General features: G+C 42.4%; 1 protein-coding gene across 1 annotated transcript in view; it reads right to left on the bottom strand.

Annotated features, from left to right (window-relative positions):
• LOC310781877 (fish-egg lectin-like) overlaps positions 1 to 17,025 on the bottom strand; it is an 880,613-nt gene that overhangs the window by 380,994 nt on the left and 482,594 nt on the right. The window lies entirely within an intron of this gene.

The following is a 17,025-nucleotide window of genomic DNA, read 5'->3' as shown; positions in this document are numbered from 1 at the left end:
GGCACTGAACCATCTAGTCGTGAGCACGGTGTCCGGTGACAATTTGCACACAACCATTCTCTTATCCACGCGTCCATCAGGGAGTTGTTCAAATCTAAAGTAAATCCCATCCACCGGGCAAAGCGACACATGGGTTTGTTGTCTGACGTCCTCAAAGCACGTTGTTGCTTGGTATGACTGGAATGCGTCCTCTGTGCGTCTGCGATTACAATGCGTTAATTAATTTAACGCGCTAATGTTATCGAAATTAACGCGATAAAGTCCCGGCCCTAGTAATTAATGACAGTAATTATGGCCCTGATCCATTTATGATTTAGGTGAGCCAGGGCTGTGTTTACCCTCCAACATGGTTGCTGTGAAAAAGGGTCTATAAACACCAGCTAACATACTGAATAATTAAAATCAGTTCATTAGAAAGATTCGTTCACCGAATTGTTCAGTGGGCTATCGTTATTTGTGACCAGAGAGCTCCCGATAGCTAGCTAGTTGGCAGTTAGCCTAGTTGGCTAGCTAGTTAGCTAGCTAGCCAACTAGGCTAACTGCCACAGAAACAAGCTCAGCTGGTGTAGCTACGTTACGTTATGCCGGTGAAAATACATGGGAGCCAGTTGGTATTTACCGTGGTTGGTGTCCTCTCGTCCATGATGATGAGCAGACAATGGAAAGACTGGCGGGCCGCGGGCGGCTAATTTAATACATCCATGCTAGTCGCGGGAGACCTGTGGTGTTGACCTGTTGATGATGTCACGGGGTCGGGGGAGGATCAGTTCCGGGTTCACGAGATTCGCTGTCATGTACTGTTCAATGATATATACTGTATAAACATCCTTGTTCAACTCAAATTGGTCTTCTATGATTGTAGCGAACTTGAATACAACAAGACCAAATAGTTCTAGCGGGAGTGGGTGGGTTTCTGGTGCCTCGGCCAAAAAGGAGTTCGGTCAATCTGCGCTCGATTGCTCTTCCTCCTTCCTCCTCTTCCTCCTTGAGGACCCGGATGGCGCACACACATGTTGAAATTTTTGAACACAAGATTCTGAAAATTTTGAATTGAATTTTGAAATAGGAATGTGGAAACTGAATAATTTCAAAGCAAATAAATTCAGTTTAAAATTATGCTATTCAGATTCAGTTTTTCAACTCACATTAAAAAATAAAAATTGCAAAATAAAAAAGCAATTCAATTTCAAAATGAAAAAATTCGAATTCAAATAGAGCAATTCAAATTCAAATAGAGCAATTCAATTTCAAAATGAAAAAATTCGAATTCAAAAAGAGCAATTCAAATTCAAAATTCAAAATTTCGAATTCAAGTTGAGCAATTCGAATTCAATTTGAGGTGGCACATATATCAGCCCATATGGGAAATATAAAATAAAATGTAAGTTCAGTTATGTTAGGCATTCCGATTTTATTTTATCCGAAGAAACAAATAATGTAACAAAATAAATTGCATTATTTACTTGTTGGTCACGTTGAACACTATCCTCCCTTTGGAGATTTGGAGATGTTGGATTGTCTGGGTGCTGCTCAGCCATCATCAAGGACCTTGCACGACATACATTCCTCTTCCACTTAAGGTATTTCTTGTCCCAGGCCCCGCCAATCTTTTTTAATTTGAGAAGGCAGTTCTGCTTGGAGACACAGATACCTATCCTGGCAAATCGATCAAAACATCTCTTCTTTGATCCACCGTGCTGCATAACAAGTGCATTTCTGTACATTGGTGCACTCATTAATTTGGAACGTGCCCGAAGAAGAGTCGCACCTGCCATAGTCATAGTGCATGTCTTTGCCCGAGCATTCTTATTTTTTACTTTTTCACCAGACACCTGTGTGGAAGCAGTACTTGCACTCTGTAGAAACTGTAGGAATGTTGGTGCGTACGTCTTCCACTCATCCAGAACCTTGTCCCAGGAAAACCGTTTCAGGTCTGATGGAGTTGTTTTTTTCAGTATAGAGTTCAGTTTCTTGCTAGTCAGTCCGTGGCATTCCTTGTCTACACGCTTCAAAACCTGCTTGATGATAATGTTGTCTAAACCAGGAACATCCATTAACAACTTTGGCAATCTTTTGGTGTGATTGGCTACAAGACAGGTGGCAATCTTGTCCAAAGGACCAGTAAGAATCCTCGTACGCGTGGAAGTTGGAGTGGTGATAACAACCTTACAGAAAGAGAAAAAGAAAGATAACAAGAAAATTGTTAAATCTCTGATTATAATTTGAAATAATTTCATTAGTGTTATTGTCTTAACAGGTATATTGATTAAACTCTCGTAATAAAAAAGTTTGATTGAAAGACAGGTTTCTCCAGGGTGACATGACATGCTGAGAAACATTACAAGAACCACTGCTACTTGGAAGATTGTGTGTGTGTGTGTGTGTGGGGGGGGAGGGGGGGGGGGACTTGAAGTCAGCGGGGGCCATGGGCCTTTGTTTGCTGGCCTGTGGATGTGTGGCAGAGGGGGGAGGGTGGACCAGATCGATGGGGGCTTGTTAGGATATGTGTGTGTGTGTGTGTGTGAGAGAGAGAGAGACACACACACAGAGGACGTGTTTTCACGTCTTTGCGTTTTCAAGAACACAATTTATATGTAGAAGAAGGCCCAAACACAAAAAAGTTAGCCATTTTATGCATCAAACAAATCGAGTAATTATGAAATCTACCAAAACAGCTATAAGAACTTGCAACATGGAAATGTTCCGACTAACTACGCTGTGCACCTTGAAGAGTGTATCAAATGTATATTTAGAACTGCTCTCAGAATGTTGTGGTCGCTGATTGTTTACTAATCTTGAATATTGCCTTGACCGCTGTGCTGCATAAGGAACACCAAAACTTCCTTGTATTGTATTGTATCTTGCATATCGTGGCAAATAAACTAAGTGTAAAAAATAACACGCATCGAAACACACTAATTTATTTGCTTACACAAAATATATCAATTGAAGCCCCTTCGCAGACCTATGTGCACCATATTACTAGTTTAACTACATTTTGAAGTATTTAGCCTAGGACCTAGAGGGGTAGTTTAACTTCATTCAAATAACAGAAGCTTTTTCAGTGGTGCATCGATTTATAATTACATTTTTGTCCGGATAAATATCAGACACAGTGCCACAGCTCATGCGTCACGGATGCTACGATTTCAATAGGAAGTAGTCACATCTAGCAGTTTGGCAAAATAGTTTAATAGTTTCCTCAACAGTGTGATAGACAGCTTACCTTGGTGATTCGTTGGGTTTGTTGTGAATCTGGCATTGAGGCAGCACCTGGATGCTGTTCTGGGTTTATGCCAGCACCGGTCGTCTCATCTGCTGGTAGGATTGCTAGTCCCAAATCATCGCCTGGCTCCTCGGGTTCAACGCTGGGAAAAAGGCTTTGAGCTGCCGGGCTGGCGCTGGTAGTGCCAGCATCCTCTGGGGGAACGGGGGCTCTTTTTACCTGCTGACTGGGTGTTGAGGGAGCACATCTCTTAACCCTCGTCATAGGGTTTGCATTTTCATGAACAAAGCTGCGAATTCGCTCCACATCAGCTTTGCTCCGTCCATAGCGTCGCAAAAGCGACCGACAAGTGCCACATACCGCTCGAGGGAGACCGTCTCTCAATGTAACTGGTGCTCCTGTAATGTCCTCCAAAGCAGACGTGTAGTCTGGACGGACGGATGAATCTCGTCCTGTTAATAGATTGTGTTTGTTTCTGAACGATAAATATGTTTCTCCACAAACGCGACAGACGTCAACAAACTTGGAAGGAGTTTTCGTCGGTGACTGCGAAGCCATTTTGAAATTTTACCGCTGAGTATTCAATTCACATGTTGCTGGTACGGCGATGTTTTGCGAGACACCGGATCTGCATGAGCGTCACTGCCCCCAGAAAGCAGGCCCGCCCACAACACTCATGATTGGTTCTCCGATGCAAGGCTTCCAACAGCACCACCTAACGTCATGCAAAGATTTAAATAGTAATATTCTCAGTCTTACAGGAGTGAAACGGATTAAGACTGAGGGCTGAGTCTACCGATGAGCAAGGATGTTATAGGGGGCTGCGGCCTGCTAGCTCTTGATAGTCAAGTCAGACATGCCGTACATGACGGTGAGCTCGGTGTAGAGTCGGGGCTGGTCGAAATATGCACCATAGCTGTCGATCAGACTTGAAAAGGCAGCATTGGGGAAATGCTCACTGTAACGCCCGAACTGTTGTGGATCGAGAAGGGCCAGGAACGCCAGTTTTTTGTGATCAGTGAAGCGGCTGGAGATCTGGTTTAGAAGGCTGTCGATTACGCTGCAGTGGACCGCTCTGTACCGTGCGCAAACGTCTCCAGCTCCACGGATGCGCGGAGGGCCAACCAAAGCATCGGTCTCTCCATAGACCCTCTCAAACTTATCTTTTTCCTTTTCGATTGATCTGTGAAGCTCATCCACTCTGGCGAGGCAAAGCTGCATATCGAAATGTTTGTTTTGGAGAATATCAAAGACAACATCCGAGTAAGAGAAGATGGCTTGGAAGGTTTTCAACCAAAAGCAGAACTCGAAGCTGTCAAGGAGGTTGATGTATCCATCAGAGCGGCTGACAGTGTCATCATCAAACTCTGCATGGTTTTCCACGATGTGCTCGAACACCTAGAAGAGTTATGCATTTAACTTAATAAGACCTCCAATAAAAACTGAATTTATTTAGTAGGCTACCTTTTTATTTTCTTTAATATTAATAGGCTGCCGCGTCTAGCCTACTATTCGTTCTTTAGCCTAGATCTTTTTATACAATTTAATTTATCACAACAACAATAATAAGCATTATTATTTCCAAACTTTCCCGAACAATAATTTTGTGCTCAAGCAAGGAATTAAACACCAAATAGCCTATAGATGCCGTTCCTAAAGCAAGCCTGCCTATAGGCTGTTAGGCCTTTCGGGCGGCCTTACCGCTGTATAGGCTAGGCGGATGCAAATTTATTCAGTGATTGAATGAAGCAAATATAATCCGTGGCTATTAATTGCATTTGTACTATTATTATTATTATTATTATTATTATTATTAACAATCATTATTATTTCGAAACTTTCCTGATCAATTATTTTGTGCTCAATCAAGGAATTAAACGTCACCCAATATGCAGTTCATAAATCCTAAACAGCCTATAGGCCGAAGCAAATAAAATCCGGGGCTATTAATTGAAGTTTTATTATTATTGTCATTATTATTATTATTATAATTATTAATAGCAAAAATTAAAATAATAATACTACAATTATTATTACGGTAGTATTCCCACCTCTTTCAGTTCCCGTGTCTGCTCTGCCACTGTGCACACCAAACGAGAAGTGAAGCACCAGCGAGTAGGAGCTACTCGTGGAAGCCTACGCTGGCAAATGTCATCCAGCAGCTTGGTGCGCTTTGCTGAGCGGCTGAAGAAGGCAGCCATGCCGGAGAGGTGAGAAAAGAACACCTTGCATTCTTTTATCTTGGAGGCTCCCTGTGCCAAGACAAGATTTAGAGTGTGGGCATAGCAGTGGACGAAGAGGGCCTGTGGAATGGTTTCCTTCACTTTCGCTTGCACCCCGTTGAGACCAGATGCCATCACGGCCGCTCCATCATAGCACTGTGCGACGACCACTTTGCCAACACAGCCCAAACCCCGCAAGAACTCCAGCAGGCGTGTAGCTATGGCTTCTGCTCGTTTGTCCTCGGTCACATCTTCATACTGGAAAAAACGCTCCTTCACCCCATCTTCTTTTTTTTTTAACTTATTTATTTTATTCCACAAATAAGACAAACAGTTTGAATTGCATACATGTAATCCTTGACATTTGTCTAAACGTTCTGATTTAACCATAATCATCATTATATGTTTATAAATAAAAGAAAATGTGCAGAAAAGAAATTAAGAAAAGAGAAAAAAAAGAAAAAGAAAAAAGAGGTAATTACAGGTCAGATATTGCAAATATTGGAGCCCATATTACATCAAACCTTTCTACTTTCATCTGTAATCTTGCTGTTATTTTTTCCATGGTAAAGACACTCTTTACTCGTTCTCTCCATTGTGTTATGCAGGGGGGCTGCGGCTTCAACCAGGAGACTGTTATCATTTTTTTCGCTATTAATAACAGAATTCTCAATAAATAGATTAAGTCTTTATCCATCTCATTGTCAGGAGGTATGCCCAGTACCACAAGTGCTGGCTCTAAAATAATGTCAAAGCCCAGAATCTGTTTAATCTCTTTTTGGACCTCCTTCCAGAATTCCAGTAACTTCGGGCAGTCAAAAAAAATATGTGTGAAGTCTCCCATCAGTCCACAACCCCTCCAACATAACTCAGACGTATTATTATATTTTGAAATAATAGAAGGAGTGTTGAAATATCTCAATTTCACCTTCCAATCAAATTATTTCCATGTTGGGCTGTTAGTTTATGTCCTGCTTCGAATGTGTCTTCCCATTGATCATCTGTAATTATTATATTTGCTTCTAGTTCCCACTTTTCTTTGACATACATATTGTTATCGTTGGATTCATGTTGTAATGCTTTATAGAGTTGTGATACAATCCCACTTTTCTTCTCTCCCTCTGTAAATGACATAATCAGCTCCTCTAGATTGGAAGGTGATTTACAAATATTCTCCCACTCCTCATGTTTCTCAAGGTAATGTCTTATCTGTAGGAATTTGTAAAAATCATGGGCTGGTAAATTAAATTCTTTTGAAATTTGTTCAAATGACTTCATAATTTGTCCATTAAACAGTTGTGCAATATATATCAACCCCTTGTTTGCCCATATTTTAAACCCTGAGTCCATAAGAGATGGTAAAAAAATCATGATTTCTTGCTATTTTAGAGGCTCTAGAGATAGATTTTGACAATTTTAACTTCTTTCATACGGGTGACCATATTTTCATTGTTCCTTTAATCCACTCATTACCGCCCTTGAGTCTCCTCCATTCCCTTTCGGATATGAATGGAAGTGATTCCAAGGGTATACTTCGACATGAGTTTTGCTCAATTCCCACCCACATCGCATCCGTTTCATTAGTTATCCACAAAAATATCGCTCTAAGTTGCGCTGCCCAATAATATTTTTTTTAATTTGGAAGACTCAAACCTCCCTTCTCCTTCGGGCAAATAAGTGTCTTATATTTAATTCTAGCTTTTTTATTTTGCCATAAGAATTTAGATATAATTTTGTCTAGCATTTTAAAAGTAGAATTAGTGACCCCAATAGGCAATGACTGGAACAGAAACAACAATCTCTGTAAAATATTCATTCTTACTGTGTCTATTCTTCCCAACAAATTCAAAGGCAAAATCTCCCATCTAGCAAAGTCTTTCTTAATCTCAGTTATCAACTTTCCATAATTAGCTTCAAATAACTGTGAAGTGGTAGGAGTAATAATGATACCCAGATATCTGAACCCCTTATTCGTCCATTTAAAATTAACCCTTTTCTTTAGTTCTGCTGGACATTCACCTGAAAGCATCATCGCTACAGATTTGTCTTCATTGGTCAGATATCCAGATATTTCTCCATATTCCTTCAGGTTATTCAACAAGGCTGGTATAGTGGAGGATGGCTCACATATATATGTTAATATATCGTCCGCGAATAAAGATATTTTGTGTTCCACCCCCCCTTCATCCTTTATTCCCTTTATATCTTTATTCTGTCGTATTGATTCAGCTAATGGTTCAATGCTCGCGGCGAATAATAATGGACTCAAGCAATCTCCTTGCCTGACCCCCCTCCTAAAATAGAAAAAATCTGAGCAACAACCATTAACTCTGATCCTTGATTTGGGATTTTTATACACCATTTTTACCCAGTCTATGAAAGTTGAGTGAAACCCGAAAACAGACAAAGTATGGTATAAGAAGCTCCATTTCACCCGGTCGAATGCCTTTTTGGCATCTAAGCTGAGCAACATAGCAGGCCGGCGACTGTTTTTAGTACATGATATCAGATTTAATGTTCTCCTATTATTTGCACCCTGTCTTGCAGGGATAAAACCTGTCTGATCTGGTTTAATCAACTTAGCTATACATCTCTGCATTCTCTGTGCCAATATGTTTGTTAGTATTTTTAAATCGTTGCAGAGCAAACTAACACAACCCGATCTCCAAAAAAATTGTAAAATAGCAACGTTTGTGGACAAACGTTGGTATTTTACAATGTCGGCTAAGAAATTGTAAAATGGGAACGTATGCGTCTACAGCGGTGGGCGTGGTTTGGGCGTGTTTTACGGAGATTTTCTGTTTCTAACCCCTCCCCCTACTCTAATCCTAACCCTAAAATCTCAGAACGTTACTATTTTACAATTTTCGAGCCGAAATTGTAAAATAGCAACGTTGGTCCATATCGTTGGTATTATACAATTTTCTGTGAGACTGTGTTGACTAACAGGTCTATATCCTTCACAAGATACTGGGTCCTTGCCCTCCTTATGTAACCCCATCTTCAGTGACGTAGCGGAGCACATATGACATCTGAGCCAGGTTGCTAATCTCTGTTGTTTCATCCAGCATTATAGCCACACAAGGTGTTTTCCTCACCTCTTCCTTCATGCTGTCTGTTATGACACTGGCAACGGCGCTGATCAGGTCATTTTGTATGTGTGTGTGTGTGTGTGTACTGTAGGGGCCTATGTCCTTACCCTCCCTAGTGTCAGTTTATTAGTTAGTTTTAGTTAACGATAATAACCTTGGGTTGAACACAACACATTCCTAATAAACAGGAACACACATGAAATAAACTGAATATATAAAATTTAGAGAAAAAGATAGGTAGGCCTACGTGCTGAGGAGGGCATAGTTTATATCTGTTGCGAAGACAGTGATCCCCCAAGCATTGTCTTGGCGAGACAGAAACCGCTTCCCCCGCCAAGTTTGATCCAGTTGAGCCAGTGGACAGTGAACACATCGTTAATCAAGTGTGCACCAAAGACAACTTCACGCGGTGCAGCGTGTGTTTTTATCATTTCATATTTTGAGATTTATATTATTTAGCATTCATTGGTGACAGCAAAAAAAGAATTAAATTGTGCAGGGAAAATCGTGTATTTAGGCTACTGTAAATATGACAATAAACACTTTGAATCTTGAATACGTTCCATGTGCGCTTTATGTGCAGTCAAAGTTGCGGCTGTTACACATCGAAATATTGCGTAAGAAAAATGCCAGTAAGAATAAAAGTAGGCGTAACTCGCGTAAGTATGAGGAATAACAGGTCTGTGTCTATATGTGCTTTGCACAGTAGGTACAGCACCGAAAATGTTTCAGGGCACAACAAAAACACATCCACATGCTCATGCTTGAGGCGCACATTACGCACAATTTACTCACACTTCACACACACTTCACGCAGTAAAATAAGTACTCTTAGGAATACATCTATACAATTATATCAATTCCTTGGGACCCTCTGTATGTAGATTTGACACCCTTAAATTATAATGTTCAATGATTCTCACAACACACGGTTGAAAACGAAACCAGGTTTATTTGAACAAAAAATATAGCAGTGGGATGTCACATGCTGGGTTCTCCTGTATCCGCATTACCTGCAACAAATGGAGGTTGATTAACAGATTAAAGGCCCATTCCGTTGGTTCTGGCGAGAAATAAATGTGCACAAAGTGTTTTTTATTGGCAATGAGTGAATGCGCCTTGACGTAACTTAAAAATGGCGACCAGGGGCGTTTCTCTCCGACCAGCCGTTCAGAAGATACATGGAAAAACTGCAGTTTCGAAGGGGATAGCATTTCCCGCCACAGCTAGAGGATGTGACGTCTGCGCGCGTTCATGAGCCTCTTGTCCTAGACGCTTAACAGGAAATGGCTAAAGTAGCTTTTAACGTTACGTTCGTCGCTAGCTGCTAGCAAAAGGAAACAACACAGACTCCAGAAAGTCCACACTAAATAAATAAATAAATATTTATCTAATGAAGCCCGTCTGGCCAGACAGCAGCAATGTGACCGACATCGGGGGGAAACTAGAGTCAGGACTGTGTTTTGGGTTCATGAAGGGAACTTAATGCTTGTAGCTACTGTAATGTGGTTTTGACCAGATAACGTTAGCTGCTTGCTAATGGATTTTCAAGATTCAAGATTTTTACTGTCACTCCGTAGTACAAGTATCTGACCACCTGGTCAGAAATTCTGCTAACATTACCGTCTTGTGTGAAGTAATGCAACCCTAACGTTACTACCGTTATGCTTATGGTCATGGAACATTATTGTTTGACTGCATTTAGCTGCGGGAGTGAGTCTGCCTATTAGAACCATAACGTTAGCTTGATGCTATACGCAGCTAACTAATAGATTTAGCTATATTTATAGAAATTACCACCAGCCCCACTAATAACGTTAGTCTTGTGTTGATAATGAATCTAACAGTCGGAAATATGCCTAACGTTAGCCTACTGTCTGTTATGCTTACGGTACATTGTTTGACTGTTCAGTTTGGTCAACTCCAGGCATTACACGGTACCGTACATACAGGGGGAGCAGGCTATTTCCTGGCTTGTGTTAACATGAGTATCGACTTCCCCGCAACCAGCATGCTCTGGCTGCAGTGGGACTGTACATAGTAGTGATGCGCGGGTCACCCAGAACCCGCCGGGTCCCGCGGGCTGGGCCGCCCCGCAGGTGGGCTGGGTTGGCAGATTATGAAAATATCGCGGGTGCGGGCGGGGCAGGCTCAGAACGTGACAAAGCAACATTATTAAATAATTTAGAGCAATGAAACACGCAGAGTAATTAACCTTAAAGACGTTAACTCTCTCTCACACGTATACACACAATCAGACAGACTCCTGCTGCACTCTCTATAGCCACATGGAGTAAAGAAACGCTTCAATGAGGTAGCCTATGTGGTCTCAAAACAAACATTTTAGAAGGATTATTCGCTGTAATTATTATTTGAAGTGTCCATATAATGCCACCGCAGATTTTCTGTTGTGGACTCGACTGTGATCTATTTGTCAACTTTACTGCAACGTGAGTAGGCTGTGAACAATTGAGTGCGCATGAGGTAATTAAAGGTCCCATTCCGTGCAAAAGCTGTTTTTACTTGTAAATGCATATATACTGCTGTCAGCCCTCCCTGTAATGAGTGGTCACAAGCTCAGAACTGCCAGAGTTGGATTTGTCCCTATCCAGCGTCCCCCTGCAGTCTCCTCCAAGCCACACCCCCAAACGCGTCGTTTGCCCAGAGGGGAATCTGGGGGAATATCGACGTCACTAGCTTCCTCCTGCATACTGCGCGGGTCAATCTCACACAAGCTACCTGCACCATTTAGTCTATAGCCACAAAATTAACACTTCTAGCTGGAGCGACGCCAACTGTACGTGATCCAGCAACTGCAGAGGTGCATTCGGTAAGTCTAGGCATTTTGAGATGTCCTCTTTAGCGTACTACCGTTAAGTTAACGATAACTCGCAACCTAGCGTGCTGGTCCACAGACGCTGATCTGATTGGCCGCTGGGAGCCTGGGGCGGGCTCTCCCTCAGCGGCCAATGGGAACTGTTAGTTCTGAATATATTATAGAAACAGGCCATTCTTGGGAAGCGACTAGATGAGGAAGTGAGAACTCCGTCACAACAAACGGGGTTGCTAGATTTTCGACAGATTAATCCAGAATCATGTTTTATGGACCAGAGACACACGTTTTTAAGAGGTTACAGCTGCACGAATTGGGACCTTTAAAAGAAATCAGACAGCGAGTCTAGCCGTATCTGCAAGCCGTGTGCGCACCTGCTGCACTACTACGTTTAGCCTACTACTGCAACATGGCCAATTGAGAGCGATTGAGGTAATTAAAATAAATGGGGAAGAATAAGAACTGTTTCTGTAGCCTGCCTAGTGCCTACCTCTATACTTGCTACCTCCATTTGAAACACTGCGGTCACGCCATCCTCACTTTGGGGAAGTGTAGTCGGTCACGCTATCTGAAGACCATGGATTAATTGAAGAAAGACCCACATGAAAGCAGCAGCGCAACTCATCCAGCGCAGGCCTAGGCTACAACTGTTGTCGCGCATGGCAGCATGTGAGTGTCTGTGTGTGTGTGTGTGTGTGTGTGTGTGTGAGAGAGAGATAGGGGGGAGAGAGACAGCGTTATTAGCTACTTTGCACACCTTGGAAGCTCCGCTGTGCTCCTCCTGCGTCCGGAGACATATTACATTAAATTGGCCGTTGCGGGCTGCTGGGTTGGGCTGGGTTGGGAATTTTCAGATATTTTAACGGGGCGGGCGGGGCGGGCTGGCTCCAATGACGGGTTGGGGTGGGGCGGGCCTTAAAAAAACCTGACCCGCGCATCACTAGTACATAGTAATGTTAGCTTGATGCTAATCGCGGCTAACTAATATTAATTTACATTTATAGAAATTACCACCAGCCCCACTAATAACGTTACCGTCTTGTGTGGATAATGAATTTAACAGTCCTAAATATGCCTAACGTTACTGTTATGCTTATGAAACATTGTTTGATTGTTCAGTTTGGTCAACTCCAGGCATTACACGGTACCGTACATACAGGGGGAGCAGGCTATTTCCTGGCTTTTGCTAACGTGAATATCCTATTAATTTCCCCGCAGCCAACGCAAGCCAAAACACGGCCAAACATGCCACAATAACGTCCCCTAATTCATCCAGAATCCTTCCTGGGCATCTCGAAGCTGATCTGACCAATAAATTGTCCAGGTTGCCGTTTTCAAGTGACTTTTATGAGTTAACGTTACAAGCAACCAACAGCTCTGCTGTTGCCAGGCAACTGCTTGTGCGCGTGCGAGTATGGTGCCCGCGCGTCAGCTCGTTCACACGCTGCCTGCAGTTACACTAACGGCCACCGGCGTCAGTAATAGTGAGTATTGACGGATTGGGCCTTTAAACAATGCCACAAGCTCAAGGAGGTCCCCTCATGAAGAACACCATCTCCTGCTGGAGTGCAGTAGACTTCGCTGCAGGTGGTGAAGGAGGGCCGCAGAGTAGCTACGGCCACCCCGCATGCGGACGGATGTCACCTAGCAGTAGCGCTGTGTGTCTCCACACATCCACACATCCACACACATACGTCACCTTAATATTTGTATGTACCGGTATGTGTGCATATTTTCATAGTTTGTACCAGCTGTTTTGTCTGATTGATATAATTCATAAACCTGCTTATTAGTGCAAAATGGCCAAGCTAAATGAACTTCAGACTGAGTAGGCTATATGTTTTTTGGAGGCGGAGGATACTGTTTTACAAGTCAGGGGGATACAATGTGGTCTTATAGATACATGCAGGTCAGCAAATTAATTTGTCCTGTCGTCTAATCTTTCACATTTTTGTTTGAATATAATAGGCTACAATTCCTTGTTTTCGCTGTGAAAAAGGTAATTCACAAATATACACATACACACGAGCAGCAGCAGCGGGGAATTAGTGCATTAGGTAGCCGTGCATGTGCATTATGCACTGATTAAACTGTGGGTGATCGATTTTCCCAGCATCGATTGATTTGATTTCAGCACCACGGTGGCGGACAGCTCCCGTTAATGGAGTGAATCGGCCGAGCCAGATCTGGTGGCTATCCGTGGTGCTGATCTTTGTGTGTCAGAAATGTAATCGTTTTATAAGGCTATGTTTTTGTTGTTCTTGTGGTTTGTTGGACTTTATGTCATGTTATAAACATTATTATTCTAAAAAATAGTATTTTTCTCCTCTTACATGTGTTAATGCTTGTAAGCCCCACTGTTGCGGGCATGTAGGCTATGTTGGCGATGGCGAACCTAAACTGTCGGAATGGCGGTACTAAAATGTGTCATAATAGGGGCATGTCATAATAGGGGGATGTCGTAATAGAGGATTGTCGTAATAGGGGTATGTCGGAATGGAGGTTGCCTCCCCTCAATCACTCACTGACTGACTGACTGTCTGTCTGTCTGTCTGTCTGTCTGTATTTTGACAACAGAGCGGAAAGCAGCGAGTCATCAGGAATAAAGTGATCGCAGGCTTACAGTACAAGATGTATGACAAAGAAACTCTAGATGAAAAGTAGCAGAGTTTACAGGCCGAGGAGTAACGTTATATGCTATACACACAGAACAACTGGCAACACAGGCAGCTGTCAACAGTATGTTAACATACGTGTTAGGTTCGTGTTGCCTGCAGTTTGTAAATTGGATGTGCTGCGAAGCTTCAAAACGTATTGTCAGTTCACACACAGCATTGCTTCCTTGACACGGACAGAAGCTAGTAGCAGGCTAGCTCTCGTGCCTTGCTCAAAAGGGCTGTTCTCACTCCATCAGCTGGCAGCGACCTGAGCTCTCGTTAGTAACGCAAGACAACACACAACCTCATTTCACTTTCGATTGGAAAGTGACTGGTTCTCAACACAGCGCTGTGTGCGCGGCCTGTGCTAATGCTAACGCCAGTGTTGACAGTCCTGCGGGGTTACACGTAGACACTGACTGTAGGAGCAGGGTAATGCTAGTTAGCGGGCTAGCTAGCCATTTGACTGCACGGACCGGCGAGCTGAGCTAAGGAAGCTAACGCTACACATAGTGATGTGCTGTTAGCTAGCAGCGTCATACCTGTCGTGTGAAGCGCAGCAGCTGCTGTTTCTTCTTTGCACCATCACAGAAACAGCCTGAGCAGCTAGCACAAACACATCAGCCACCGGGAACTCCGACCGCCATGCATTGCGGGAGTGTCTCTCTCTCTCTTGTGCTTTCTCCGTCTTTGAGTCTGTAAAGTTCGCTGCTGCCACCTGTTGCCCACAACAATTGCTTGAGTGACATCCATGGAGGTGACATCACAACTGTTCAAGTGACATCACTGATGACATCACATTTGGTTCGAGTGACATCACTGATGACTTCACTTAGACCTCCAGCATCCTTTTCAAGCACCCGGGGGTTCCAAATGAAGTGTCAAGCCACAAAGATGTTGTCCGCGCTGGACTTTACAAGTGTCACAAGTTACCAGGCAGTCTTGCAGTCTCCCATGCAGAGTTTCGAAAGTCAGCGAGGCTGATAAACATTTTTAATAATTTTTTATAAACGGGTCCTCATGCCTAAACCCAACCCATCGGCACCATTTTGAACTGTTGTTTAGAGATAATCAACGCGCAGTCGACCCATTTTTTTTATACTAATACTGTATTACTTTTACTGTCTTTGTTTCTTATTTTATATTATGCTTAGTTACATGCTTATTCTTACAGCATATTCTAATAAATCAAAACCATCTGATCTTGGGTAAAGAAGCCCACAGATGCACACACGCGGGCGTGCACACACACACACGTCACACACACACACACACACACACACACACACACACACACACACACACACACACACACACACACACACGTCACACACACACACACACACACACACACACACACACACACACACACACACACACACACACACACAGGGATTGGTGTTATATGCTAGCATACTGTACACAGAAAAACGACCACAACGATGTGTAAAAGCTGAGTTTTTCATATTTTGAGTTGGTAGAAAATCCTGCAGTCTGCAGTGTGACAAGTTTCTCAGGAGGACTGCATAGCATTCAGGACAACAGATGGATGACAAATTGGAAGAATTATGATAATGAATGCAACCACCTTCAACTTAAAACTGTAGGCTATAAAATAAATAATCTTAAAACTGCAGAGAAAACACTGTGGATCAGTCAAACATACAGTACATCCTAGATTTGCTTCAAGTCCCAAATCAGCAGTTGAAAAAGTTTCCCAATGTTACAATACACTTTTTGCATTAAGATAATGAAAATATGGTTATCAGAATCAGAATCAGAAAGACTTTAATGATCCCCGGGGGGAAATTGGGACATGTTACAGCAGCTCGCACTCAGAACACACATAGCATAAAACAGTAGTAAAATGCAATAAAGTAAGCAAAAATAAAGTAGAGTAAGTAGAGTAAAGTATAATAAAGTAGAATGTACATTACGTGTCAAATTGCAGTTATTGCACACTGGACTTATACAGTATTAGTCAGCTTGCCCATTACATGTGGCTCAGCTAAGGCACAGTTAACCATCGGCTGACTTCAGTCTCAGGGAGACTGAGTGTCTCCGAGGTGCTCTTTTAAGTGAGGCGTTAAAGAGTCCAATGGCCACAGGCAGGAATGATTTCCTGTGCCTGTCCGAATTGCATCTAGGTGGGATCAGCCTCTCGCTGAACGTGCTCCTGTGTTTGACTAGCACGCCGTGGAGTGGCTGATTCTGTTTGGACTCTGAAGAAGACACTGTGTGCGTTGAAACGTCAGTCTTTGCACCTTATTAAATAAGTTGCCAGTGGAATCGTGTGCTCCAGTCTAGCCTTTGGGTTCAGTCACTGAGAAGTTCAGTCACTGAGAAGTGGCCCATTGAACTGTTTTATAGTTATTCTGCACTCAAACGAACCACAGCAGTGCTGAGGAAGGTCACCTGATTTGAGAGAAAAACAAAACCCATTTCCTACAGATCCCCCAAAGTATTTTTAAGTAGCCTATGTGTAAGTAATATGTTTGTACTGAAGCTGCTGAGTGCTGATACCAAGTATTTTGTGCTGTTATTCAAAACCTTTTCCATTTTCATGAAGAAGAAAAAAAGTCAAATATTCAATGTTTTGTCCAGAGTTTTCTCATCAGGATGAGAAGCCTCTGGAACAGCATCCAGACCTCTCCATTAAAGCCACACTGAGGAGATTCTCTTCATGTCAGCACCTCGTTAAGGCAGAGTGACTCACCACACCTATTCAATGGCAGAGAAACTGATCGATTACTGAGCTCGAAATGAAGAATTAATTTACAAAAAATATTAGTGAACAATTAAACGGATAAATAAAATGTGCAAACTAAAGTGTCATTACAGGTTTTACAGTTTTTCTGTAGCTGTGGTCAGACTAGGAACCTCCATCAAATCAGAGATGAATGACATTGAGTGCCCGATATCTGATATTAAATGTATTCTATTTTTATATATATTTATATTATATTTATTATAATATATTTAACCTGAAGAAAAG

This window comes from Poromitra crassiceps (genome assembly GCF_964638095.1).
Source record: "Poromitra crassiceps genome assembly, chromosome: 9".
Taxonomy (NCBI): domain Eukaryota; kingdom Metazoa; phylum Chordata; class Actinopteri; order Beryciformes; family Melamphaidae; genus Poromitra; species Poromitra crassiceps.
The sequence above is the reverse complement of the archived record's forward strand: the minus strand, read 5'-3'. Positions and strand labels throughout refer to the sequence as shown.